The sequence below is a fragment of the Trachurus trachurus genome (genome assembly GCF_905171665.1).
Source record: "Trachurus trachurus genome assembly, chromosome: 2".
Taxonomy (NCBI): Eukaryota; Metazoa; Chordata; class Actinopteri; order Carangiformes; family Carangidae; genus Trachurus; species Trachurus trachurus.
The window spans coordinates 5,310,544-5,337,974 of NC_139914.1; the positions used below are offsets into that span (position 1 = coordinate 5,310,544).

Consider the following 27,431-nt stretch of genomic DNA (forward strand, 5'->3'; position numbering starts at 1 on the left):
AGTTTCTGTTTTATAATGAATAATTAAACATAAATCATCATGTAGGTGGTGAGTACGTAGTTAAGTTTCACAGTTTGTCCCTGACCCTGTCAATACAAGACAATGGTCCTGATCCACACAGCAGGTGTTGCGCTCTTCCTCCTCCTCGCCGCCAGGGGGCGCTGTTCCAGCTGCAGCCCTGGTCTGGTCCAGCTCAGCCGCATCCGGTGCAATCTGGATCCACCTGTGTGCGCCAGGTAAACAGAAGACAACCTGAACAACACGACGACTCGACGTGAACTTCGCTCAAAGTGGCTGTAAGTGTTGATTCAACTTTCACAAGTACAAAGAGCAAAGTTTATGAGTTAGTTGTAGAAGCTGCAGAGACGTGTTGACGTAGAAAGAGACGTGTGAATCTGCTCCGTGTGTCCACATGGCGTCCTGTGCAAAACAGGCGCGTGTGTGTGGTGGGGGTGGGGGTGGGAGGGGTCACTAATCTAAGAAGTTGTAAACAGATCGATGTGATAGTACTGAACCATGAATTGTGTCTTTGTAAACTTCACTCAGTGTTTCCATGACAGGGATATGATTTAATTCATTGACTTTTTAGATTTGTTTCCAATGAGAAATTATTGATTTTATGGAATTGCACTCAGTAATTAATAATGATTTTAATCAATGAAAAATAAAACAAAAGATAAAACAGAGGCTTGCTGTCTCTGTGTATTAACTGTTACATACATTTAATTTAATTTAATTCCGTTTATTTGATAGGGACAATGCAGGTTAACATAGTGACACTTCCATCCGTTACAAGTCAATGTGACTGATGTTCTGCATACAGAGATTATAGCTAATGCTAGTTTCAAACTCCCGTCCCTAGTTAGGCTTTTAGTAGAAAAAAAGAAGGTAAGAAGAAAGACATCAAAATTACATACACTATAAAATGTACAATACATCTAATGACACATTAAAAATGCAAACAGTTCTGATTTTGTTTCAGCCAGATTTTAACCTTGTCTATATATATTCTATCATATAACAGAGAAGAAGCACCATCATCGTTACTTTACTGTTCCACGCCCCCCAAGATGTTCTGGGATGAAAGGAGTGAAACATCAGTGAAGCCCCCCACCACCCCCACCCCCCGGCTGAGACCCTGCAGAACCACTGGAGGTAGGCTACTGTACACACACCTGTGCTCACATCTATGTAAATAGTGGCGCGGCGTTATGGGTGGGCCTAACGGGCCTGGGCCCACCCACTTGTACAACTGGCCCATCCAAAATGACAGGGTGAACATAACTTTAGTTAATCTAAGGTTTAATTATTTATTTATTTTTATTTCAGATAGCTTAACCACAGGTTTAAATGTGTCAGCATTTGGTGATTTTCATTTAAGCAATATCACAGGAGAGGGAGTGCTGTTGTACTGTATATCAGCACGGGTGTGATTCGCGGCAGAGTGCCGCAGATAATCACACCGCAGGGAGGCAGAGGGCAGGCTACGCTGCCTCATTGCGTAACTCTACTGAGTGTGAGCGGCACGTACATTCACGTTGCTTTCGTGAATTGTAAACAAACAGACGCCCCCTCGGTTTTAGCGTCCAGCAGTTTAGCAGCTAATTCAACAGCAGTGATGGATAACTGTACCGGAGAGGCTCAACATGAGCTTCATTTGAGGAATAAACGGCAGCTTTTACCTGACGGGAGACCGACGCCTGAGCTACGGTAGCTAACAGCTAGCAGCTAACAGGTTTTACCTACTTTTTCCTCTCTCTCTCCCTCCCTTTCTTATACACGCACACACACGGCCCAGGTTGTCTGTCATATCTGTTGTAAACCTTGTAATAATAGCTTGTTGAGTACAGTTAACACTATTGTTGCTTAGGTTTGAGTGTGGATTAATTGTTAACGGTTTGTTTAATGTGAGTGGTGGTCATCGCGTCCTGATGAGTTGGGTTTTAATAACAGCTGATAACGTAACTGTGTAGATGGCGTGGATTGTGATGAGAAGGTGTTGCACATATTTTAAGACTTATCTGTGCAAACCATTGTGCAAAACCTGTTTGTTGTGACTTTTTGCGTGATAAGATGATTTGCCGAATTCTTCTTCCATTCCTGCAGCCTTTTGTCTCAATGTTAACGATGGCAAAATGTCCAGATATTTTATTACTTTATGAAAAGAAATGTCTGTGAGTTAAAAAAAAGAAGTGGGCTACGCATTTCTGATTTGATTTTGCTTTTCGTGTATTTGGTTAAACACATAAGTAACAGAGAGAGAGAGAGAGAGAGAGAGAGAGAGAGAGAGAGAGAGAGAGAGAGAGAGAGAGAGAGAGAGAGAGAGAGAGAGAGAGAGAGAGAGAGAGAGAGAGAGAGAGAGAGAGGGGTCCACTGGGTGAGCTAGATTAACTTTAAACGGGACAGAGAGCGGCGCACCGCGCTGTCAAAGCTCGTCTCAGCCATAGGTCTCAGCAGATGTGTGCTTTCAAGGCAATATAGACACGAACGAGTCATTCAGGAATAATTTTCAACTCTATGTATGTTAGTGTTATTTTTTCCTAAGTAGTGGCCCATCCAAAATTACAGTGGCCCGTCCAAAATTGAAATCCTGGCGCAGCCTGGTAAATACAGACAACAGTCTTTTACTAGGATGCAGGATGGAGGCTGACATGAATGGTTTTCCCCCCTCAACTGCATCAGTATTAGGTTGCATTATGGGAAATGTAGGTCCGCTGTTCCAATGAGTAGAAGTGAAGACTTGTGACAGTGTTTTTGTCCATTAATCTGTCTCTCGTAGTCTCTTGTCAAGGAGCTGAGGGGTTTCTTAGTGCACAGACTTGAGCACAGTTATGTGAGAAAAGCCCTCGAGGGTGCTCAATGTTTTAATCTGATTGATTGTTGTCGTTCAATTAAATACCCTTCTGGTTGTTTTGCACCGACTCTGTGAGGAAACGGTTTGATGTAATCTCAGTAGGTGTGCGATCACCTCCCTTCCGTCTTAGGTAGAGAAAATATATTGGCTGTGTGTCACACACTATTTATGCATAATGACTTGAGGAAATGCTGAGCTTTGCTTTCCGACTCCCCCTGCCCGGCCACAGTATACGAGTCCCTCGGGGTGCATGTGATAGATTTTTAATCTCTTTCCTTTGGAGCCTTTATAATGTATATAAGGGTTCTCACCCCAAGGTATACTGCACAGTTTATCATTAAAGTAATCATTAAAGAATATCATTGTTCAGCGGTTTCAGGGAGGGATGTGTGTGGAGCTGTTGTTGATAACAGGGCAAAGCCAGTATTTGTCTGTAGGACGGAGGCGTGGCCGGTCAGTAAACGGTTAATGAGTAGGGTCAGATCTCGGTGACGCCTGGAGCTTCTAACTACTTTGCAGCAAAGTGTCAGAAGGTTTGGTTCAGCGCTACCTACCTGCATTACTTCCTACTCACACATGCAGTTCAGTGAGACTGAAGCAGGGTTTGCAGGAGATGACTTATGCTGTCAAGCTGTTTGTAGACCATGTGAGCTGTTTAGAGAGGGAGGAAACACTCTTACTCTTTACCCACTCTTCAGCTTTGTCAGGTGTTTTGTTTTCTGTGGTTTAGGAAACAGCTGTCCCTCAGGCCTTATTTCAGATCGTGTGTGTGTGTGTGTGTGTGTGTGTGTGGTGTTTCTCAGGAGCGAGGTGGTTGTTGTTGAGAGGAGATATTGTGATCGATGATCCTGAGCCAACCAGACGCCAAGCCACTAATAAAAAGCACTTGAGGGGGCTGTAAACTAAAAGTCATGCAAAGGTTATGGCAACAAAAGAAAACAGTATTTTGTCAGCAGCTGCTCTGCACTTTGCTATCACTCATTCTTGTCTTATTGACTGACTAGCTGTCCATCCTGATGCTGAATGCTCAAAGAGTTACATTGAACCTAAGATATTCAGGGAAATGTGTTGTTGGTCCTTCATGAAGGCAATAAGCTGCAAAGCCTTCATTATTTAGCTGTAACCTAAAGCAGGTAGCCTGGTGAGTGATTTATGGCTTCCATAAAGGAGAAAGAATTCTTATTTATAATTATGATTTTTTTATGAAGAAGTTGATTGAAATTGCATAGAGTGAGCCAATGACGTTGACAACAGTGACAGATCAAAGCTGAATTATATTTGTGTGTATTTATATACAGTCATTGAGAAAAGTCTTGTTGCTTATCCATATTGTAGGAATGATAAATAATATGACTTGTACTTAATCAATTGGAGTTAGAAATTGCTCATATAGAATATTGTTATTTATTTATTTATTTTTAACTTTATTTTTAAGTGCAAAGTTTCAGTGTCATACAAAGACAAACATGACGTATGAAACAAACAAGTCAGAACATTCAGGACACCAAGGGAAATCAATCATTTTGTCTCAGGAAGAAAAGAAACACACTACAACATTACTTCATGTAATATAGGGCCACAAATATCCATAAGTGGGAGGTGAAGAGGAAGGGGGGGCCTATGAAGAGCCAGCATAGTCCAACCAGCCAGGGGAAGGAGTACCTCCAGAGCAAGTCCATCAAAACATCAATCACAACACCAAGGGCAGACAATGCAATATGAAAGGGAGAGAAAGGAACTGCTCTATTCTGTTTTCTCATTTACATACAAAAGCCATTTTGACCAGTATTTTTGGGCTTTATTACAGTTCAGCCTTAGAGAGAAAGAACATCTCCATTTCATGTATATCTTTTACTGTGGCTGACCACTCTCCCACCGTCGGCGGCTCTCTGTTAAGCCATTTCCTAGTTATTGGTTTCTTGCCAGCTGTCAGTAGTATCTTTAGAAGGTATTTATCATGGGAAGTAAGGTCAGTTGGTAGATTGCACAAATATACAGTTTGGAAATTATAGCCTACTCAATGTCAAAACCAAGAATTGAATTTATTTCTTTAACTACCTCTAGCCAATAGTGTTGAATTACTGGACAGCACCAAAAGATGTGACTGTGGTCAGCCATTAAATTGTTACAATGTCTCCAGCAATGCCCAAATTCTGCCCTGCCACTCTGTAAATATTTTCTTCTTGGGGTAATAAAAAACCTGATAACGTTTTTCCATGCAAATTCCCTCCATTTCCCTGAACTAGTGGTAGAAGAGTTTATTTTGCATATGTTTAGCCACTCGTCCTCTGTCAAAGTTTGCTTCCTTCTCCCAGTTACATTTCACATATGATGTTGACATTTTTTTGTGAAGTTGTAGGCGTAGGTATATTCTGGAGATCACTTTCTTATGGATTTTACCTTTGTATGCATCAAAGACAATATTAATGAGGTCCATGTCACCTTCTTTTAAATTTTTTATATTTTTATCAAAATGATGCCTAAGCTGCAGGTATCTGTAGAAATCTTGTTTGTCTAAATCATGGCTTTTCTGTAGTTGTTGGAAACTATCCAGACCTGTATCAGACGAGATTACACAATATGAAGTAATGCCTTTTCGAGTTAGTTCCTTAAATCTCATATCCAGCTGGGCTGGTAGGAAATCTCTGTCATGTTCAACCCACCTTGAAAGCCGAGCTTTCCTCTCTAATTTTGAGTTACTGACTTCTTTGAACCAGATATTAAGGGGAGTTTTTGTAAAATTACATAATTTACTCGAGTACATAGTCTTGAGAGTTTTGTCACCCAGTAGAGATTGAAGAGGAATATAAAGCTGGTTCAACTCTAGCTCCTTCCATTTTGCATCGTAATCCTCCCAACACCAATAGACAACATACTGCAGCTGTGCTGCTTTGTAGTAGTCCTCTAGACATGGGAGTGACATCCCACCTTTCTCTTTTGGCAAATGTAATGTTTTGTAGCGTACCCTTGGTTTTTTATTCTGCCATATGAATCTGGAGATGATCCGGTTCCGTTCGTTGAACTGTTTAGTTGGTATTTCTACAGGCAGTGATTGAAAAAGGAATAACAGTTGAGGTAATATAACCATTTTTATAGTTTCTATTCGGTTATATAAATCAAGTGTCAGGGGAGTCCATCTGTCCAAGTCATTTTTAATTTTGTTTGTGATGATACCGTAATTTGCATTATATATACCTTCGTAGGTCTTGGGGATATTAACACCTAAATATTTCAAAATTCTGGTTTTTCATATGAATGTAAAGGTTTTACGTATGTTTTCCTGGGGTGAGTAATTAAAAGAAAGAGTCTGGGTTTTGTCTATGTTCAGTTTGTATCCCGAATAGAAACCATATTGGTCGAAGCTGGACATTAGTTTAGGGAGACTGGTATCGGGGTCGGACAAGGTTGCCAGGATATCATCTGCGTATAAACATAATTTATATTCTCTTCCCTTAACCATGATTCCCATAATTTCTGGGTCTTCCCTGATTTTTTGAGCGAGTGGCTCTATAAATAGAGCAAACAGGATGGGGCTCAGTGGACAGCCCTGTCGGCATCCCCGCTCCAAAGGGATTGAGCCTGAAAGACTGCTGTTTATTCTAATTCGGGCCACTGGTGAATTATATATATATATATATATATATATTAACATCTTATAACTATATCGTGACGTTAAAGCCAAAGCGTTGTAGGACCAGATATAAAAATTCCCACCGCACAGAGTCGAAAGCTTTTTCTGCATCAAAGCTAATTGCTAGGGACCTCGTGTTACTTCTGCTCATAGTGTCTATAAGGTGTATTGCTCGCCTGACGTTGTCTTGTGTGCGCCTATTTTTAACAAATCCCGTCTGGTCCGTGTCAATCAGGTCGGGGACAATATTTTCTAGCCTCCTGACAATGATTGAGGTAAATATTTTATAGTCGGCATTCAAAACTGAAATAGGTCTATATGAGCTGCACTCTGTCCTGTCTTTTCCTGGTTTCGGTATTACAGATATTATGGCTTGTTTCCAAGATGGTGGGGTCTCGCCTCCCTTTAGCACATGGTTAAAACATTTTAATAACAGTGGGGTCAAGGAGTCCCTAAAAGACTTATACCACTCTGCGCTGCGGGTAGTCCATCTCCCCCTGCTGCTTTGTTTGTTTTCAGTTTAGAAATGGCCTTATCAACCTCTGCTATTGTAATATCTGCAGTTAACCACTTGTTTTGTTCTGTGCCAATAGATGGCAAGTCTAAAGATTCTAAAAACTGCTTCACTGTGGCGGGTTCTGCTAATTTGGGTTGAGTGTATAAATTCCTGTAATATATTTCGAATGACTTATGTATTTCTTCTGGTTTAAAACACATCTGTTTGGTGACAGGGTCCTTTAATTTGTAAATGGATCTTTCAGACTCCTGTTTCCTCAGTCTCCAGGCCAATATTTTTTTCGCTCGAGGTCCGTTTTCATAGTAGGTTTGTTTGACATATTTCAGTTTAAGTTCCACCTGGTCATTGAGTTTCCTATTTAGTTCTGATTTTAGGCTACAGAAGATATTTGTTCCAGTAGAGCAGGGTCATTAGACTCTATATGCTTCTGCTCCAGTAAGTCTAGTTTATTTGTCAAGTCATTGAGTCGTTTAAGTTTTTCTGTTTTCCTTTGTGATGACCACATTATAATTTTCCCACGCAATACTGCTTTTCCAGCATCCCATAAGATACTTGGTGACACCTCTGTGTTACTGTTAAATTCCATGTAGTCCCTTATTTCTTTTTTAATGAAGTCTTCAAATTGATTATCATTTAGCATGGAGGTGTTAAGTCGCCAAATGGTATTTTTGTGTGGGACGTCCAAATGTATTTTCATTTATACTCCCGAGTGGTCTGATATATCTCTAACACCGATGTTACAATCTAGCACTCTGTGTCTGTCTGTTCTAAACATAAAAAATAGTCAATTCTAGAATACACTGCGTGGGGGTGAGAATAGAAAGTAAATTGTTTAACAAGTGGATGAAAGTCCCTTCATACATCAATTATACCAATCCCTTTAATCATTTTCTTAAAGGGACAACGAGGAGTTTTGGAAAAGCGAAGCGTTTTCACACTACATTTATGAGCCTCCGCGCGCACCGTAAAATTCTTTTGACCGGCGCAAGACGGACTCATGTTTTCATTCATCAAGAATTAAAGTCAGAGGTTCAAAGAGGTTCACATACCGTCGTAGTTCCGACCATAAACGGCGATTCAGCTGCGTTATTCTCATGACTCGTTGCGAAACCGAAAGTAAAAAACGCTGGTCGGCTCGACCAGCATCTCCGCCACCACTAATAATAACAAAATAACGATAGAGACAGAACGATATATTTATCGAAAATGGGCCCATTAACAAGTGTGGGTAGCGGAGATTCATCCACATTAACGTGAGACTTTTTTATAACCGAATAGAAACTCCTCGTTGTCCCTTTAATATACAGAGACTCAGAGTTCACCCTCTTTGTTGGGTTTGTAGAATCTAGGGTGGGATGCAACTGTACATTCCAGTCCCCCCCACAGATCAAGACACCAGAGGCTTCCGTAGCTATCAAATCAAATAATCTCTTAATTAGTGTCCTGTCCTGTCCCGGTGGTCTGTAAACGTTGAGTAATGTTACTTCTTTTGAGTCCAGTGTTCCCCTCACCAAGACAAAACGTCCTTCCTTGTCTACGATCTGTTTGGAGAGCTGAAAGTCTACTTTATTAGCAATAAGTATCACAACTCCTCTTGCATGCCCATTTGCATATGAAGAAAAGAATGTATTTTTAAAACCCATTTTTTTCAGTTTCTCGTGTTCGGTTTTTACCATATGAGTTTCCTGCCAAAATATTATGTGTTGTTGTTCCCTTTTCATCTTGGCTATGAGTTTTCCTCTTTTAATTGGGTTCTGTAGCCCGTTAACATTAAAGCAGAAGTAAGTGATATATTTGTGTTAATATAAGTCTTAAATAGTTATATCTTCCGACAGCAATCACTTACATAGAGTGTTTGGACTGAAACACGGGTCTCTCAGTCCCTCTGCTCTGCTCTGAGCCAAAGAGAAAACATTTATCGTATCCTACAGTTTTTATCCAATGAGGAGAGAGAACGGCATGCAGGGCTGTGTGTGCAGCCAAGGAACGCCGTGAATGTGGTGACGTAGCGACGAGGACTGTTATGGTGCGTTCAAGGAAACTCGTATTTTTCCGACCGTGAAGTGGTACCAGTTCGATCTGGTACGAGTTCACCGGTCGGAAGTTACGAGTGGCCGTTATAGTGACTTTCACCGGTAAAACAGGTCGGAAAAACACAAGTGGGTTGCCTGGAACGCTACAAAGTCGTAAGTTGTGACTTGAAGCTGTAATTTACGATTTCAAAAGCCTGCCTGGAACGCAGCATTAGCGAAAACGACCGGATCACTCACTTCTGCTTTAAGTGTTATGATTCTATATTCTTGCTGAGGCATTTAACAATAGTTGTCCCCTCCTTTATGTGTACCCATGGTGACCTTACTTGAACATAAGTGTTAACAGTAACAAAGAACTTGTAACTTATGAACACACAGGTAAAAGAAATGAGTGAAAAAGAAGAAACGGCTTCCATAACAGAATTTCCTCTTAGGAAGGAATCCAATTTGGAGAGGAAGACCTCCAGTATATGTAGGGCCTCTCCAGTGCAAACTGGGTTAACTCAGAAGTGAGTATTAGTTCAGTGCACGCCCGGAGTAACTTAAACAGGCTCCCAGTCCAACAGTCTGATATTTTGATCTATTAACAGTAAACTAAGGCATTCATCCCAGATAGGTATTTAGTTTACAGAATACAGGGTTATGGAAAAAAAAAAAATCAAAATAAAGGGTAGACACAGTGTCTTATTTTTGAAAGGGATCAGTTTTTACTCCTGTGCTGGTTTAAGTCACTGTGTAGGCTGATCTTACCGCAGGTGTGACCACCTGTTGTTGGAGTGGTGTTCACCTTAGCGAGGAGACTGTGTCCGCCGTAACACGGCGAAATCCGCTGAGCTTTTTCCGCGCCCTCTCTCCGTGTGTGTCCGGGTTCCGTCGTTTGGCTTCCACCATCTCCCAGGATAGTTTCCTCAGTATCTCTGCCGGTGTCGCCGCGGAGGGTCCCTCTTTGGTAGTGTCGTCCAGTGCGAATCCCCTCTTTCTCAGGTCCTCCGTGGCTTCCGCTGCGCTGTTGTAAATGACGGTGCCACTGTCAAAAAACACCCGGAGTCTGGCCGGTGGTGGGGTGTGAAAACGGAGACCCTTTTCCTTTAGAAGCTTTCTGATAGGGGCGTAAGCTCTCCTTTTCTTTTGGGTCTCTGCCGGGTAGTCTTGGTCAAAATATAACCTCTGTTGGTTGAGACGAATCTCTCCTTTTTTCCACGCGGAGCGAAGCACCAGCTCCTTGGTTCTGTATTCCTGAAAGTAAATCACCACCGAGCGGGGGCTGGCATTCTGCAGTGGTTTAGGACCCAGTGCGCGGTGACAGCGCTGTATGCCCAGATCAGTGTCTTGGAGTGGCAGCTCAGCTTTGATAAGACTTTCAATAAACTCTTGCAAGTTCCCTCCTTCCACATCCTCGGGGATCCCGTATATGCGAATATTGTTTCTTCGCGAGCGTGCCTCTATGTCAGTCAGTTTGGCTTGTATTTGCTCTTGATTTTTCAGAGTTTGAGTTAGCACATCTTTTGCCGCTGCAGTCCATTCCTCCACACCAGCTACTCGCTGTGTCGCCTCTTCAGCTCTCTCTCTGGTTTCTTTCAAATCGGTCACAATTTCGTTCAGTTTTTCATTAACGTCCTCTCTGAAACTAGCCAAATCTCTCTTCATATCTCTGGTGAGGTTGTCACTGAACCAACCTAATTCCTCCTTCACATCTGCGCGAATAGCCTGTATTTCTTTGTGTATGGCCCCTATGCTAGCTTGCAGGGTTTCCATTGCTAATGCCTCGTGTTCGTTGCTTACTTCTCCGCCGTCTTTTCCCGTCGGGTTTTCTTCGCCGTTTTGTTGGTTCTGGGTTGACTTACTCCTAATTTGTATTGACATTGTCCCCTGTCATCATAATTTTCAAGATTCCGTGGGTTTAAATAGCTCAAATATAGGGGATTTAGCAGGTCAGACTGGGAGCGCTTGTTCAGCACGTCCGCTCACCTCGACGCCATAACCGGAAGCCCAGAATATTGTTATTTTACCAAAGTAAAGTTTAATATCATTCATTGAGTTTTATCATTTAATTAGGACAGGAAGGTCAGATTTTGTTGGACAAAAGTCTTGTTGAAATTATTCATATTCTTTATTTTGACTACACAAACTTGCTATAATAACATTAAGTCATGCATGGTGCATTGTAAAAAAAGTTATCTGGAATGGCAAAGAAAGCAGTCTAGCAGGACTCCCAGAGTTCATCAAGATTCTTTGGTTTTGTCTTCATCATGTCTTAATCCTGCTTGACTCCTTCACCTTCAGGAACTTCGATGTGGAGATCAAAGTATGAGAAGGAGCGCCGTCCTGCTGCAGAACTTGACCCCTCTTGTAGTTTGGAATGTAATGGGTGGCAAGAATTAGTTGATACTTCAGGCTGTTGATGTTGCCATCCACGCTGCAGATGTAAACTATGATTTTTTGAGATCTGCAGAGTGGATGGTAACATCAACAGCCTGAAGTATCGGGAAATTCTTGCTGCCCATTACTTTCCACAAGAGGGGTCAAGTTCCACAGAAGGATGGTGTTCCTTCTCATACTTCGGTCTCTACATTGAAGTTCCTGAAGGTAAAGGAGGTCAAGGGGCTCCGGGATTGGCCAGTCCAGTCACCAGACATGAACATTGAGGAGGCTTGGAAGAGGAAACCAAAGAATCTTGATGAACTCAGGGTTTATTTGGGCCAGTTTTGATGTTTCATCTTATGAGTCTTGTTCAGTTGTGGTTCATCCTGCCACTATTGGCGCGTTTCCACTAGCGCGCTATTTGCTTGTTTCCACTAGCACGCAGTACCTGCAACCAGGTACACTTTTGGTATCACCTCAGCCCTGGTTCCAAGCGAGCCGAAGCGTTACTAAAACGTGACGTCAGCCATCGATGAGTGTCGTCACTGGAAGCGTCATAACTGCGCGACGACCGACAACAGAAATGTTCCTGCTGAAGCCACATCCATGGCTGTAGCCCCATAGATATATTTACGCTGAAGCCCCATGGCTGAAGCCTGTTATTACGTGACTTTATTAAGTTTTAATATTTTTTCATGCGAGAAAGTAACTGTTTAGATCCCCAATGTGCGGTTAGTTTATCCAAACGACGGCTGTTTAGAAGTTTGCCCCGATGTTTTTCGGAGTAGTGAAGCTCCAGGTCCGAGCAGCGACCGCGACATCAGCCTACGGTCGTCACCCCGGGGAGAAAACGACCGCTAATTAACTTACCCGATGGCTTTTAGAGGTTTACCACCGGCTGGTTAAACTCTTTTTAGGGGATATAATGTTGGTCTCATTGATGAAATCTAACAATTGTGGCTGTAGCAGAAGTTTGTTTGAATAAAAAACCATGGTTAGACAGAAGAGCAGCACTGCCTTGGGGTCTGTACGCACAGAAAACACCACATTTACATCAATAAATAAATGTTTTAATGAACCAGGCCGATCTCAGAGCTGGCAAGACTCTCCGGTAATAATAATATAATAATATAAGGCATATTGAACGGTTAAATGCCGTTAACGGGACGAGAGCAGTTAAAGGACAATTCCAGGCAAATTCAACTCGGGGGTGTATTTTCCTATCATTTTAGGTCTAAAAGAAGGAATCTGAAGATTTTCAGTTTAATGTCTCCTGTTTTGCGGTAGTTGCGTCTGTCCCCACATCGCCACGGCAGCAATGAATGGGTGTGGATGTAAGTTCCGCTGTTTAGGCTGTTTCCAGCCCTCAAAGCCGCAATTTTTTTCCACAGACAGCGTCAGATGGCTACTCAAACATGCACCGAGAAGTTTATTTACTTCAAGCAAGCCGACATGTTTGTAAAACTAGATCTAATTCAAAAAAAGTCTCCCGGAGTCTCGCGCGAGCCCGAAGTTGCAGTGCTGGTGTATTCAGGTGCAGTGGGAGCTACCGTTTGTGTCATAAACACAGGAATATCAACTCTTGACTTGCTTCAAGTGTACATTTTTTTCCACAGACAGCGTCAGGTGGCTACTCAAACATGCGCCGAGAAGTTTTTTTTTTTTTACTTGAATCAAGTAAAGAGTTGATATTCCTGTGTTTATGACACAAACGGTAGCTTTCCCACTGCTCCTGAACACACCGCGCACGGCAACTGGGTCTCGTGCGAGACTCCGGGAGACTTTGAATTAGATCTAGTTTTACAAATATGTCGGCTTGCTTGAAGTAAATAAACTTCTCGGTGCATGTTTGAGTCGCCATCTGACGCTGTCTGTGGAAAAAAATTGCGGCTTTGAGGGCTGGAAACAGCCTAAACAGCAGAACTTACATCCACACCCATTCATTGCTGCCATGGCGATGCGGGGACAGACACAACTACCGCAAAACAGGAGCAATTAAACTGAAAATCTTCAGATTCCTTCTTTTAGACCTAAAATGATAGGAAAATACACCCCCGAGTTGAATTCGCCTGGAATTGTCCTTTAAAACAGCGGTTTAAAGCTAGCTACAGCAAGGGTAGGTTCACTTCCTGTTTACAAAGTAAAAGCACCAATTCTATCGCAATGGCTTTCCTTATGATAAAAGGCAACGGGTATTTTATTTTGTGAAAATAACTGGAAGTGCGTTGCTCACTACGGCTAGCTTATACTCACGCCGACTTCGTTGGAACCAAATTGTAAACAGTTTTGTCAGATTTATCTAAACGACTACTTTCTCGCCTGAAAATGTTTCAAATGTTGCTAAATTTATTTACAGAGTTTAAAGCGTTGCTCGGCGCCGTGTTATGGGCCCACGTCGAGGAGGCACTAGTCAGTTGTAATGGAAACACAACCAAACTGAGCCAAGCCGTATCGAGCCGAGCCGTGCTAGTGGAAATGCGCCATTAGTCTCTGAGCACTGAACACCTTGTACTTCTGTCAGTTCTGGATATGGTAGGACAGGAATCAGGTTCCTGGTAGCTTCATGTTTGTGTGTTGCTGAAGAGTTAAGTTGGAGGTGAAAGTGAAGTCAGTGGCTTCAGTCAGCAGTGTCACTAACTCTGTGCTTGTGGTTTGTTCTTCAGGTTTTTGCTCCTCCATGGTTCCTTGCTGCATGGTGTTTTTGGTCCAGTATGTCTCAGTTTTCAGGTTTGTACAAGAGATTTTATTTGTTTTTGTTCTTATTGTAATTTTTTCTTTGACAACCTTTGTCTAACCTCCCTGTCTTTCTTGTTTTGCCAGCGTTCTTGCCTAAGCTAAGTGGCTAACAATGGCGGCTGCCATGTGCTTTCATCTGGTAAGTCAGGCACTTTCAACAATCCATGTGTTTGTTCCACAAGTGTTTACAGACTGCAAATGTTGCAGTATTGAACTTGAAGTAAAAAAAAATGACAACATTTGTTTAGATAGATGGAGCTGATTAGACTCAACTTTCAAAACTTAAGTTGTCATTTTTAACTTCAAGTTCAATGCTGCAACACTGATGGAGTTGTAAACACTTTGGACTGCAACTGTGGAGGTTGTGCACATGGGGGTGGGGGGGAGAGGAGGAGGAGGGGGGGGGGCGAGTTGGGGCTCCTGTGTTTCTACCAAAACAAAACACAACACTCCACACATTCACTCACATTTTTTTATTACAAAAAGATTACACACAAACACACACACTCTTTCAATGTACATTCTGTTTCGAGGTCTTTACAGCTGAAGAACATCAACTCCCACTGAGGCCCAGAACTCCTCCCTCCCAGCCTGGTGGGTCCACTTAACAGCTTCTGGAAGTGGGACACCGTGGACCTGCTGCAACTCCTCGGCACCTAACGCAACAAACAAAACACAATATAAAAAAGGGGGATCCGGCAGACTCGACCCATAGTCTACTTGCCAGCCCATAGGGCCCCATTGTGAACCCGGAAATGTTGAGTACCCCAAAGTTTTATGTTAGAAATGTATAGTATGGGTCCCCAGTAGGGTTGGGCACCGAAAAACGGTTCCAAATAGGAACCGGTTCCTAACGTCCGGTTCCGGAATCGTTAAGAAGCCGTTTGCATTTCGATCCTTTTTATCGGTTCCTAAATGTCCGCACTAGTTTGTTTGTTTTACTCCGCTCGCACTAGTTTGAAGTAATTTGACCCGCCCCGCACCACCGCATCTATTTTCACAACCATCCCCGCCGCTATTAAACGTCAGACAGCGGCGTTTTACTTTGAAAGGGCAGACAGAGGCGCTGTGTTGCCGGTAGCTTGTCAGTGTGGAGCTCGTGAGGAGTGGGAGAGTCACAGTGCAGCGCGAGTGCAGGCTGCAGCAGCCGCCGCGGCCGCCTCTCTCTCTCCCCGGTCTGCTCTCAGTGAAACCAACCCGCTCTGCTGATGCGCCCAGCCGCCGATTCACCCGGTTCCCTCACACCTCCGCCGGCTTTCCCGTCAACATCAGCGCGCCCCTGAAAACACACTCCGGACTTCATCATCAGTGTTTTTAATGACCCGCCCCACCGCGCCCCGCACCGCAAATAAAGTAAACATTTCTTGACCCGCACCGCGCGTCACTAGTGTACAGACCTCCTCAGCCTGAGAAGGCAGACATGATTATCTTCTTAAACAAAAACTGTTTTTGATTTGTCATCATGACTGCTCCAGTGTTTGTTTTATTCTGTTGTATATACAGTCACCTGTTCTGCAGCTCTTTGTATGTTAGACTGCTTGCCAAGTTTCAGTTTTATAGTTACAGTTAGGGACCCTCCCTTTTAATTGAATACCATAGTTGGCAAAATCTATTTTTGGAGGCCTTTTGGAGGTCTTACAAGCTGTGTAAGATGTATGTTTGAAGTCCAAGCATGCATGCAAAAATGGCCTGTGTGAAGAGTTTGTCAAATAAAAAAAAAATCCTGTAAAATAAGTTGTGACCTGTTGACCTGCACCTCAAAGAATCGGAATCGAGAATCGTTTAGAACCGGAATCGAAATAGAGAATCGGAATCGGAATCGGAATCGCTAAAATCTAAACGATGCCCAACCCTAGTCCCCAGTATTCAGAAACTGCCGGATGCTAACTTATATATATTGGGCAATTAGTATAACATACATAATTAGCATAAATTAGCATAATTGCCTATATGGGAAATATTTCAACAAAATTGACTTGGCTGATCTGGGCAATATTGGAGTGGTTTTAGGGGTTATTGATGATGCTGAATCCATTTCTGACATTTTCAAAATGGCTGTCTAAACCGGAAGTGACCAGATTTTAACCACCAGTGGGCCGATTTTGATGGATTTCAAATGGTCACTTCCGGTTCAGACAGCCATTTTGAATTTTGAAAATGTCAGAAATGGATTCAGCATCATCAATAACCCCTAAAACCACACTAATATTGCCCAGATCAGCCAAGTCAATTTTGTTGAAATATTGCCCATATAGGCAATTATGCTAATTGCTCAATATATATAAGTTAGCATCCGGCAGTTTCTGAATACTGGGGACCCATACTATATATTTCTAACATAAAACTTTGGGGTAATCAACATTTCCGGGTACTCATTGGTGGCAAGTAGACTACCAGTCCGATTTACATTCTGCTAAACTCTTACCTTCTCATCATCAGCACAGCTCTTCTCCAGCCTCATGTCCACCACCTCCATCAGTCACCAGTCTGGCTGCCAGTCTCTTCAAACCTCAGGGACACATGTTGCAAACACATCAACAGCTGCTCACATCACTTTCACAATTCACATCAATCAGCATCAGTTCTTTACAAACATCCAAGTCTCACTTCATTTCATTTAGCAGCCACACATACACGCACAGTGGCGTTTTACTCAACAAAAGCAACACACATTTAACACTAATCCATTATAAAACACACACACTTGACATCAGCAGCCATCACAACAATCCTCTATGCATGTTTCATTTTGTTTTCATGTAACCCACAATGACACTGTTAGACAGACTTTATGTTCTACATGTTTTTTTCACAAGACAAATTGTTGGATTTGACATTTCATTGCTTTTATATCACACAGAAAAACACCTTGTGATGCTTTACAATACAAATCTATAGCATTGGACCTGCTGCTGTCATGTCTCCTTCCCTCTTCCCACCTCATCTTACTCTGTCTCTTTAACCGTGTCAAAAAAAAAAAAACATGTAGAACATGAAGTCTACATGAAAACAACTGGAATGTAAAATACAGCCACATGTGTATGTGTTTTTAAAAACATGTGATGGCTGCTGATGTCAAGTGTGTGTGTTATATATGGGCAGAAATATGTGCCACCAGAAACTGAATTTGAATCATTCATATTTGAATTTGAATTGCTGAACTTGAATAATTGAATTGAAAATTTTAATTTGAATCACATAATTTGAAATTGTATTGTTTAATTTGAATCATTGCATTGAAAAACTGTATCTGAATAGTATAATTTGAAATTGAAAGCCAATGAAATTTGATCCTCACTGAAAATACAACTCTCTCACAATTCAAATTCAGTTTTCCCGTGACAGACATCCGGGTACTTGAAGGATGAAGGAAGAGCAATCGAGCTCAGATACACAGGACTCCTCGCCTGTGTATCTGAGCCATGGATCTATCTGAGCTCGTAGAGAGTGTAGCTGTGCTTAACTGGTTCAACTCTGGTGCCTCCACAGAAATCAGAGTCACGCTCCTCATACAGGAGCTGCTCCTGTCTTTACTGCTGCAGCGGCGGCGACATGTTTCGACAGCTGCTAATTAGCCAGGCTACTTAGCGTTAACTGCGTTTACATCGATTAGCAGACCTTCAAAATCAAAACATCAAAACATGTCGCCGTCACAACGGAGTTGCCGGTCACGGCGAAGACGGCTTCCTTTTTTCTTTTTTCAGCCGAGTTTAGACTGAGAATTGTCGCCGCCGCTGCAGCAGTAAAGACAGGAGCAGCTCCTGTATGAGGAGCGGGACTCTGATTTCTGTGGAGGCAGATACACAGGCGAGGAGTCCTGTGTATCTGAGCTCGATTGCTCTTCCTTCATCCTTCAAGTACCCGGATGTCTGTCACGGGAAAACTGAATTTGAATTGTGAGAGAGTTGTATTTTCAGTGAGGATCAAATTTCATTGGCTTTCAATTTCAAATTATACTATTCAGATACAGTTTTTCAATGCAATGATTCAAATTAAACAATACAATTTCAAATTATGTGATTCAAATTAAAATTTTCAATTCAATTATTCAAGTTCAGCAATTCAAATTCAAATATGAATGATTCAAATTCAGTTTCTGGTGGCACATATTTCTGCCCATATATAACACACACACTTGACATCAGCAGCCATCACATGTTTTTAAAAACACATACACATGTGGCTGTATTTTACATTCCAGTTGTTTTCATGTAGACTTCATGTTCTACATGTTTTTTTCACAAGACAAATTGTTGAATTTGACATTTCATTGCTTTTATATCACACAGAAAAACACCTTGTGATGCTTTACAATACAAATCTAGCATTGGACCTGCTGCTGCTGTCATGTCTCCTTCCCTCTTCATCTTACTCTGTCTCTTTAACTGTTCCACACCCCACACACACACACAGAGTGCACATCAACACACACAGGCATCAGCTGCATCCCTGCTTCACTCAAACATATTAGTGTAACTGTAACTCTGCCATATTAGTTGTTTTTTTTCTTGTGTTCAGACAATGAAATAAAGAATGATGTTACCTGCTTGACAGTTTCGACTGTGACTCCAGTCTTCCTGAGAAGCGTCATCCGACGTGCTGCTGACGTGTCATTACCAGCTGGTCAGGTCCACACAGCAATCACAGATCACTGCAGAAGAAATAACCATATCATGGATTGGGATGAAGGCAAAATCATCACATTAGAAACAAACAAGTTCAGATTTCATTGTCTGAACACAAGAAAAAAACAACTAATATATACGCAAAGACAAAATGAACATAATTAATCTGTAACTCTGCCAGCTTTACCTTCAGGATGGTTTCAAGGGATTGAGTGGCGTTGTTGGTCGTCATCTCGGTTTGTTTCTCATCGCATCCTCCTCCTCGGCACCTAACACAACAAACAAAACACAATAAAAAAGGAGGATCCGGCAGACTCGACCCAGTCCGATTTACATTCTGCTAAACTCTTACCTTCTCATCATCAGCACAGCTCTTCTCCAGCCTCATGTCCACCACCTCCATCAGTCACCAGTCTGGCTGCCAGTCTCTTCAAACCTCAGGGACACATGTTGCAAACACATCAACAGCTGCTCACATCACTTTCACATCAATCAGCATCAGTTCTTTACAAACATCCATGTCTCACTTCATTTCATTTAGCAGCCACACATACACGCACAGTGGCGTTTTACTCAACAAAAGCAACACACATTTAACACTAATCCATTATAACACACACTTGACATCAGCAGCCATCACAATGTTTTTAAAAACACATAGACATGTGGCTGTATTTTACATTCCAGTTGTTTTCATGTAACCCACAATGACACTGTTAAGACTTTATTTTTTACAAGACAAATTGTTGGATTTGACATTTCACTTGCTTTTATATCACACAGAAAACACCTTGTGATGCTTTACAATACAAATCTATAGCATTGGATCTGCTGCTGTTGTCATGTCTCCTTCACTCTTCCCACCTCGTTCCACACCCCACACACACACACAGGCATCAGCTGCATCCCTGCTTCACTCAAACACACCACATTCAACTGTAACTCTGCCATATTAGTTGTTTTTTTTCTTGTGTTCAGACAATGAAATCAAGAATGATGTTACCTGCTTGACAGTTTCAACTGTGACTCCAGTCTTCCTCAGAAGCGTCATCCGACGTGCTTCTGACGTGTCATTACCAGCTGGTCAGGTCCACACAGCAATCACAGATCACTGCAGAAGAAATAACCATATCATGGATTGGGATGAAGGCAAAATCATCACATTAGAAACAAACAAGTTGAAACGCTGGATAAAAGAGGCCATACAGACCAGGAAGCGGGCGAGAGACACCATCAACCGGGACGAGGGGGCGTACACGCTCTCAAAACTGTCAAGCAGGTGACATCATTCTTCATTTCATTGTCTGAACACAAGAAAAAAAACTACTAATATATACGAGAAGACAAAAAGCACATAATTAATCTGTAACTCTGCCAGTTTTACCTTCAGGATGGTTACAGGGGATCGAGTGGCGTTGTTGGTCGTCATCTCAGTTTGTTTCTCATCGCATCCTCCTCTGATGGACCTGTGGTGGAGGCCACACCAGGACACATGGATTCAAGAACAAGAATCCCCACAAGACTCTAATTTGCTATTTCTTTTTTTTTTTTATCAATGATTTATCTTTGGTTTTTAAACTCAAGTGCATTCCTTTTGCAGATGATACTACCATACTACCATCTATTGTAGTAGAGTATAATTTCAGACTACTTCTGGATACAGTGGGAAAATGACTGCAGATAATAAAAACATAGTTAGATATTAACCAATGTCTTCACTCGTAGTCCCATACAAGACTTATTGCGTTGAGGTATAGGGAAACAAATACCAACTCCATTTTTTTTTTACTGCAAAAGGAAGCCATATGAAAAACAAAACACTGTGCACCAACCAAACCACTATTATCCATTTACACTTACTTCAATTTATAAACATCTAATATCAATATAATACACATTATGCATAAAGTGAAAAATTGACAATTACCATTAAGTATCCAGAGGTTGTCCAGAGGTTGAGGGACAGTCCATACAACAAGGAACATTTATATTTGAAAAACCAAAGACATAAGCAAATGTTAAACATGTCAGTAAGGGGGTGGGTGAACTTGTGGAATAATATCTCTGAAAATGCTCAAAACAACTTCCAAGAATATAATCATGCAATACACTATCCTAAATTACAATTGATGTATGTTGATAGATGCATAATGTGCATGTGTGTGTGTGTTTGTATTCACATGGCCTGCATTTCAGGATCCATTTCTGACTCCAGACCAGGTGCACTTTCCTGCTGCTGCCCTCACTCTGCTCCAGAGGAAACAGACAAATGAAACACATAAACACAACATTTACACCTGTGGTTTCTAATATAAACCTGGGAATATATGTGTTCTTAAACATATTAACATTCCTGGAAAAACACTGATCCAAATGTATACGACAATCTGGTTGATGGAATAAAAGGAGAATGCACATTTGAGTCCATCTGATCTAAAAATGGATTACTGGGCTGCCCAGCTTCAAGCAGTGGTAGGTAGATGGTTAGATAAAATCACATCAGGTGGGTAATTACCTCTACTCCTGTTCATTACCCAACATTAATATTTGCATCAAACACACTTTAAGTATGGGCTAACAGTTCTAAAGGAATAAAAGGGAACTGTTGCACTGTGCACAAACAAGGAAATATAAAAGACAGGCTGAGAATTAAACTAGAAATAATTCATCAGCTATTCAATGGGACCATTTGACAATCTTTTTTTTTTAAACTGCACCCTTATGTAGATATCTACCAATTAGACAATACATCACAGAACAGACAATATATATACATACATACATATAATACAGACCCGTCCATCTCCAGCATCTCCTCCTCCAGACTCTCTTTATCTCATCCAGCTGCTCCTTCTCTACCTTCTCTGGTCTCTGCTTCTCCATCTCCTCCAGCCTCTCTACTGTCTGTCACCTACGTTGATGTATGACATGAACAGATACATTAGCGATTCAATGATTATTGAGTTTGATGGTACAGTTATTGCATGAGGAAAAAAGGCTTTTACTTTCACACAATCATTGTGTGTTATGTGGAAACTGTTGCTCTCTTCCACACAAAGAATACATGAAAAACAATATCTAAAAAACCATAATCGTTGACTAAACACACGGACAGTGGTTGTATTGATAGGGACTACACGGCTGAATATTGGTAGGGACGTGTCCCTAGCGTCCCCACCCAATTCTACGCCCGTCACAGACGATCTCCTGGATCCTGGACCTACAGAGCCAACAGATCTGTAGATGATGCTGTAAACATGGCCCTCCACTTCATCCTCCAGCACCTGGACTCCCCAGGAACCTACACCAGGACTTCAGCTCTGCCTTCAATACGATCATCCCAGCTCTGCTCCGTGACAAGCTCTCCCAGCTTAATGTGCTTGACTCCATGTGCAGGTGGATTATGGACTTCCTGACAGACAGACGGCAGTTCGTGAGGCTGGGGAAGCATGTCTCTGACACCCGGACCATCAGCACTGGACCCCCCCAAGGCTGCGTCCTTTCTCCTCTGCTGTTCTCCCTGTACACCAACAGCTGCACATCTGGACACCAGTCTGTCAAGCTCCTGAAATTTGCCACCACTGCCACCATCGAATCCATCCTCACATCCTCCATGACAGTCTGGTGTGCTGCAGCTACGGCCAGAGACAAGGCCAAACTGCAGCGTGTCATTCACTCTGCCGAGAGGGTGATCGGCTGCAGCTTCCCATCTCTTCAAGAGCTGTACATCTCCAGGACCCGGAGACGTGAAGCCAGAATTGCTGCTGACCCCTTGACCCCTCTCACCCTGGACACAAACTCTTCCAGTCCCTCCCCTCTGGCAAAAGGCTCCGGTCCATCCAGACCAGGACCTCACGCCACAAGAACAGTTTCTTCCCCTTGTTGAAGTGGTTTATTTTCGTAGGATAAGCCCCTTGAGTTGTCACAACTCGTTTACAAGGGGGTACTACACACATAACATCATCAAGACATAACACAGCTCAGCACAAAACAATGAAAGGACACAAGACAAAACAATACAATACAATACAGACAATAAAATAAAACAGACAAGACAGACATATACAAAAATCACTTAGACAAAATTGCAACCAGAGTTTGAACAAATATGAGATGAAATATGGTGACAGTTAATGAAAGCATGAGCAAGATGTTTCAACATAGGTGGATATTGTTTGTTTAAAACGGTTTAGCGATTGCGATGATCTAATACCCACAGGTAAATGGTTCCAGTCGTTTGGTCCTTTGAACATAAATGCTTTTCTACCTATTGATTTACTATTGTGAGGCACTGAAAAGTAGGGATAAGTAGATTGCCTGGTTTGATAGTTGGACGTAAGTTGCACAAAATACTGTTTTAGATCAGGCGGGTAATCAAGGTAAATACATTTAAATATAAATTGGAACCAGTGTATCTGTCGTCGAGTGTGTAGAGAGGAGAAGTGAAGAGACTGGTACATTGAACAGTGGTGAGTATGATAAGGACAATCAAGTATAAATCTGCAGATTCTATTGTACACTTTGTTAAGAGGAGCTAAGACACGTTTAGAAGAAGAAATGTACACAACATCACAGTAGTCTAATATCGGAAGGATCAGTTGCACAACAAGTCTCTTTCTGACACGATTAGTGAAACATTTTCTGGACCTATATAACATATTAATCCGACAATTCACTTTACGTACAATACTTTCAATATGCGTATTGAACGACAAAGTGGGATCCATCCATACACCAATATATTTAAATTGATCAACCTTCTGCAGAAGTGTGCCATCTTTACAGGATATAGACAGTGAGCTTGATATAGATTTCAATTTTGAGTTAGAACCAAAGATCATAGTAACACATTTGTTTTTATTAAGAAGTAATTTGTTATACCATAGCCAGTCTTTGAGTCTATTAAAATCAGTCAGCCTAATGAACAATGCCCAAGTTCCCCCTAAACAACCCTAAACCTATGGACAGTCACTCTGCACTACAACTATTTGCACAATAACCTATTTAGTAGTATTTTGTATATTCTTTTATATAGTATATGCATATTTTTTGTATATAGTATATGCATATCTTTTGCACTAGAATATTTTAATTCATTCTATTTTATTTTATTTTATTTAAATCCTTATTCTATTCTATTTTTGGTACTTTTATGTTTGCACCTGACACCAACAATTGTTAAACCCACATCTACAAAAAGTTGATGGATATCAGAAAACTTCACATATGGGAACTGGAGCTCAACGTAAATATACAAGATGACACAAGGTAAGTTATTTATTCTGGATGCCACAGGGGGATGGGAAGCCAAATATAGAAAATATTTGATTGGAAGAAAAGGGGAGGATGAGGTTTTTGAGGACTCTGCTACTGCTACTATTACTATTATTACAACTAACCCCACTGCAAAGGTACAATAGATTAAAAAATAATAATCTACCTGCTACAGCGTGTATAGACACCTATTACTTTATAGCCTTAGTAACATATGGGCATGCGTTTTTATTGAATTCATTTCTTTTATGTCCACCTTAAATATAAATATACTGTATGTGTGGAATGAAGCCAAACATCCAGTGATGATAATGATTCTATCTACTTAAAATTGCCTGTTATCTTATTAGGTATAGACATAAATACATCAATCAGGAGACTTATCACCATGATCATTACTGTGTTTCTTTCAGTAGATACATAAAGAGTTCCTTACCTGAGCTCATCCATTAGCTCAGTCTCTTCAGCTTCACATCCAACATCCTGCACATCCTTCATCCTTCATCACATGTGCCCCCCCGCTGATGCTCTGCTTCTTTGGTGGTCGAATAAAGTTTCCTCTGAAGCCTCGGCTCCAGCACCTCACGCTGTTTCTACAAACATTACACAGACGTTTTCATCACTAACAAGCAACAGATCATTTATCTCACACACCTTTCAGAGCTTGTTGAAGCCTCATATTGTTGTATTTTATGTCTCAGTTGTTTTATACAACTATATTGTTAGATTTTTATTCAGATTCATTGTGTTTGATGGTTTTATTCACAATACAGATGTATAAAACTGTGTTTAATCTTTCAAGTGTTTTCACAATATATTACATTATGAAAGGCACCACATACTGTAATTCTTGAGTCAGTCCCCTCATCACATCCCAGCTGCTGCAACAATCAGGTGTCAGTATTCCCACCTTGTGCCATCAGTAACAATGGTGGCTGCCATGTGCTTCAGTAGTTAAACAAAAACCCACTAAACTACATGTGTTTCTTGGAGATTTCACTACACAGGAAGTACAACTGTCTGAACTGATCAGTCATGTTCAATTACAGCACAAGCATTTGCAGACAATGAATCTAAACGTGTGGAAGATGTGCTGGATTGTTCACAGTGCGGCGACAAAGGTCAGCAACATGGACGAGGAATAGGGAACAGGTGCAGCTTCAGGCTCACTGAGGTCGTTGTTTTCTTTGGACCAAGAGGTGAAGATCTTCAGGGTGAATGGTGGACTACAGGTTCTGGAGGAAAGGATGTGAAAGGTTAAAGCAAGTAGCTGACAACAGGACTGAACGCAACACATTTACTGACTTGTTTTCTTCTGTTCTTCACAGTGCAAAGGGGATGGAGAACGCAAACCGCGTGTGTCCTGAAAGACAAAATAAAGATTGTAGCGTGGATTTCTTGTGTCTTACTTACCAAGTGAAGCACACGGCAGCCACCGTTGTTGTTAGTCGTCGCAGTCGGCCCAGAGTTCAACACTGGACAAAGAAGCAGAGAGGAGACAAAGGGATGAGATTCAAACACGAGAGAAAATACAAGAAAATAAACCAAACCTGAACTGTGAGGTGTCAGAGCTCTGGCCTTCTCTGCAGACGCACAACTTCACTTCCACTGCTTCTTCTGACAAACAGCTCATAGGCGCACACTGCCGCTTCAAACTGAGTCTTGACTGACACTGACCCCAAACTCCTCTGGCTGCTGCTGCTGCCTGCTCATCAGGACTGAATGCAACCACTTGTGCACAGCCAATGAAGTTGTGGCTCCTCCATCAAAGGGGGCGTGGCCTCATTCAACACCAAACTGCAGCCACCTGTGTGAATATGCAGCTGTTTATTAAATGCAGTAAAAATAAAAAAATATAAAAAACTGAAAACTGAACTGAAACAACCACAATAAAGACGTTTGATTGATCGTCAGTGTCTGAGCTTTTCCTTTCTTTAGCTCACACACTCTCTTCACTTTCCAAGTATCAACACGTCAACTAAACAGAATGTATTTCATAGTTAATATATACATTGTTTTAATTTCCAGAGATGAAGTTGCATTCTTTTCTATATAAAATCAATAAATTCTCATTAGACACAAATCAAAAAGTCAATAAGTTCAATCACATCCCTTCCCTGAAGACACCGAGTGAAGTTTGCAAAGTCACAATAACATGGTTCAGTATCAGGTCCAGTTGTGTGAGCTAAACAACAACACGCACACGCACGCGCACACTTACTCATACACACATGTGGGTCAGGAGGCGAACAGGAAGCAGCCGGACCCGGAGGCTGCAGCTTCAACAGCACCACCTGGTGTGAGGAGGACCGGCAGCTCCACATCCTGCTGTGTGGATCCAAACCTGTCACATAAAGAAAACAGGAAGTGATACACAGAAAGGCATCAGGTTTACAAACATACAACTGTTTCTTCTTCAGTCTCAGTGCAGCACGTTCTCTTTAAATGTTGTTTCTTTACACTTCAACACAAACGTTCAGCTGCACTTTGACTCCTTCTCATCCTCCTCTTCTCTGAAACCTGCTCGCAACTTTGAGCACAGTAGTGATGTACAGTAAGGCCTCCGACGGTCGCATAGCAACAGCAGCTGGAGCTTCCTACATACAGTAGATGTGTTTGGTGCTGCCACATGCAGACTGAGTTGTTCTGCTGGGAATGTGCAGCAGCAACTTATTAATGCATTGGTCCCATCCCAGTTGTGTTGTTGTTGACCCCAGCTAAACGTGCAGAGTGAAGGTGGATCCTCAGCTCTGATGGCCGACCCAGATAACACCCCATGTCCACAAAAAAAAAAAAAAAAAACTCCCAAGGTGGTGGACTCAGTTTCTTGTTGAGAAACTCACTGAATGAATTCTTTCTGATGTCTTTCTCTCTCTCTCTCTCCTCCCTGCCTGCCAGCTGACATACTTTCTTTTAATTCATCAGCAGCGCGGCGAGCGGTGGAGGGAGCGTGGGAGAGAGTAGGAGGGAGAAGGGATGGATGGAGAGAGAAAGAAAGTCTTTTTCAGCATCAAAAGACAGTCTGGGAGACTAGAGGGAATACACTGACTCCTCGATGTGCTATTTGATGATGCCTTTCTGTTTTATCAACCCAATGATATGCAACAGCAGCAGCAGTGTATTAGCCTACTTCTCCCTTCCCTGTTGTTGCCCTCTGTCTCGCTTGCCGTCTTACTCCTCATCTTTAACACGCTCTGTCGTTCATCTCTCTCTAGCGCGTGCGTGCGTCTTACCTTCTCTCATCTCTTGTCTCTGACTTCATCAAACATCCTGTCTGGAGTCGACTGACGGGCAAAGACGCACTTCACAAGACTCGCCGGTCCGCCGAGAGGGGATGAACCCAGACGCCTAAACTTTCCTTGAAGAAGCAAACGATCCCTTAATTATACAACATTTAAAG

The 27,431-nt window shown here is 41.9% G+C and overlaps 3 long non-coding RNA genes across 7 annotated transcripts in view; 1 reads left to right on the top strand and 2 right to left on the bottom strand.

The window, feature by feature from the left end:
* Positions 1–206: 206 nt before the first annotated feature.
* Positions 207–20,463, top strand: LOC310998485. 2 transcript variants are annotated; one of them, XR_014596002.1, is made up of 7 exons: positions 207–296; positions 1,025–1,155; positions 14,060–14,123; positions 14,217–14,271; positions 18,651–18,760; positions 19,750–20,036; positions 20,136–20,463. It is a non-coding gene; the product is annotated as an uncharacterized lncRNA (long non-coding RNA). The 2 variants fall into 2 exon arrangements; XR_014596003.1 differs by having other exon boundaries at positions 18,687–18,760.
* On the bottom strand, positions 19,759–25,834 carry LOC310998477. 4 transcript variants are annotated; one of them, XR_014595997.1, is made up of 10 exons: positions 25,709–25,834; positions 25,445–25,506; positions 25,202–25,266; positions 24,468–24,624; positions 21,553–21,668; positions 20,685–21,004; positions 20,465–20,545; positions 20,142–20,223; positions 19,964–20,061; positions 19,759–19,868 (listed from the first exon to the last, which is right to left on the bottom strand). It is a non-coding gene; the product is annotated as an uncharacterized lncRNA (long non-coding RNA). The 4 variants fall into 4 exon arrangements; XR_014595998.1 differs by having other exon boundaries at positions 25,202–25,506; XR_014595999.1 differs by having other exon boundaries at positions 25,202–25,257; positions 25,327–25,834.
* A 416-nt stretch (positions 25,835–26,250) lies between these two features.
* The window catches only part of LOC310995975, a 63,045-nt gene continuing 61,864 nt past the window's right edge, over positions 26,251–27,431 (bottom strand). Inside the window, exons 4-5 of the long non-coding RNA XR_014595869.1 lie at positions 27,265–27,389; positions 26,251–26,375 (exon numbers count right to left, since the gene is read on the bottom strand). This is a non-coding gene — a long non-coding RNA (uncharacterized lncRNA). The remainder of the gene's footprint in view (positions 26,376–27,264; positions 27,390–27,431) is intronic.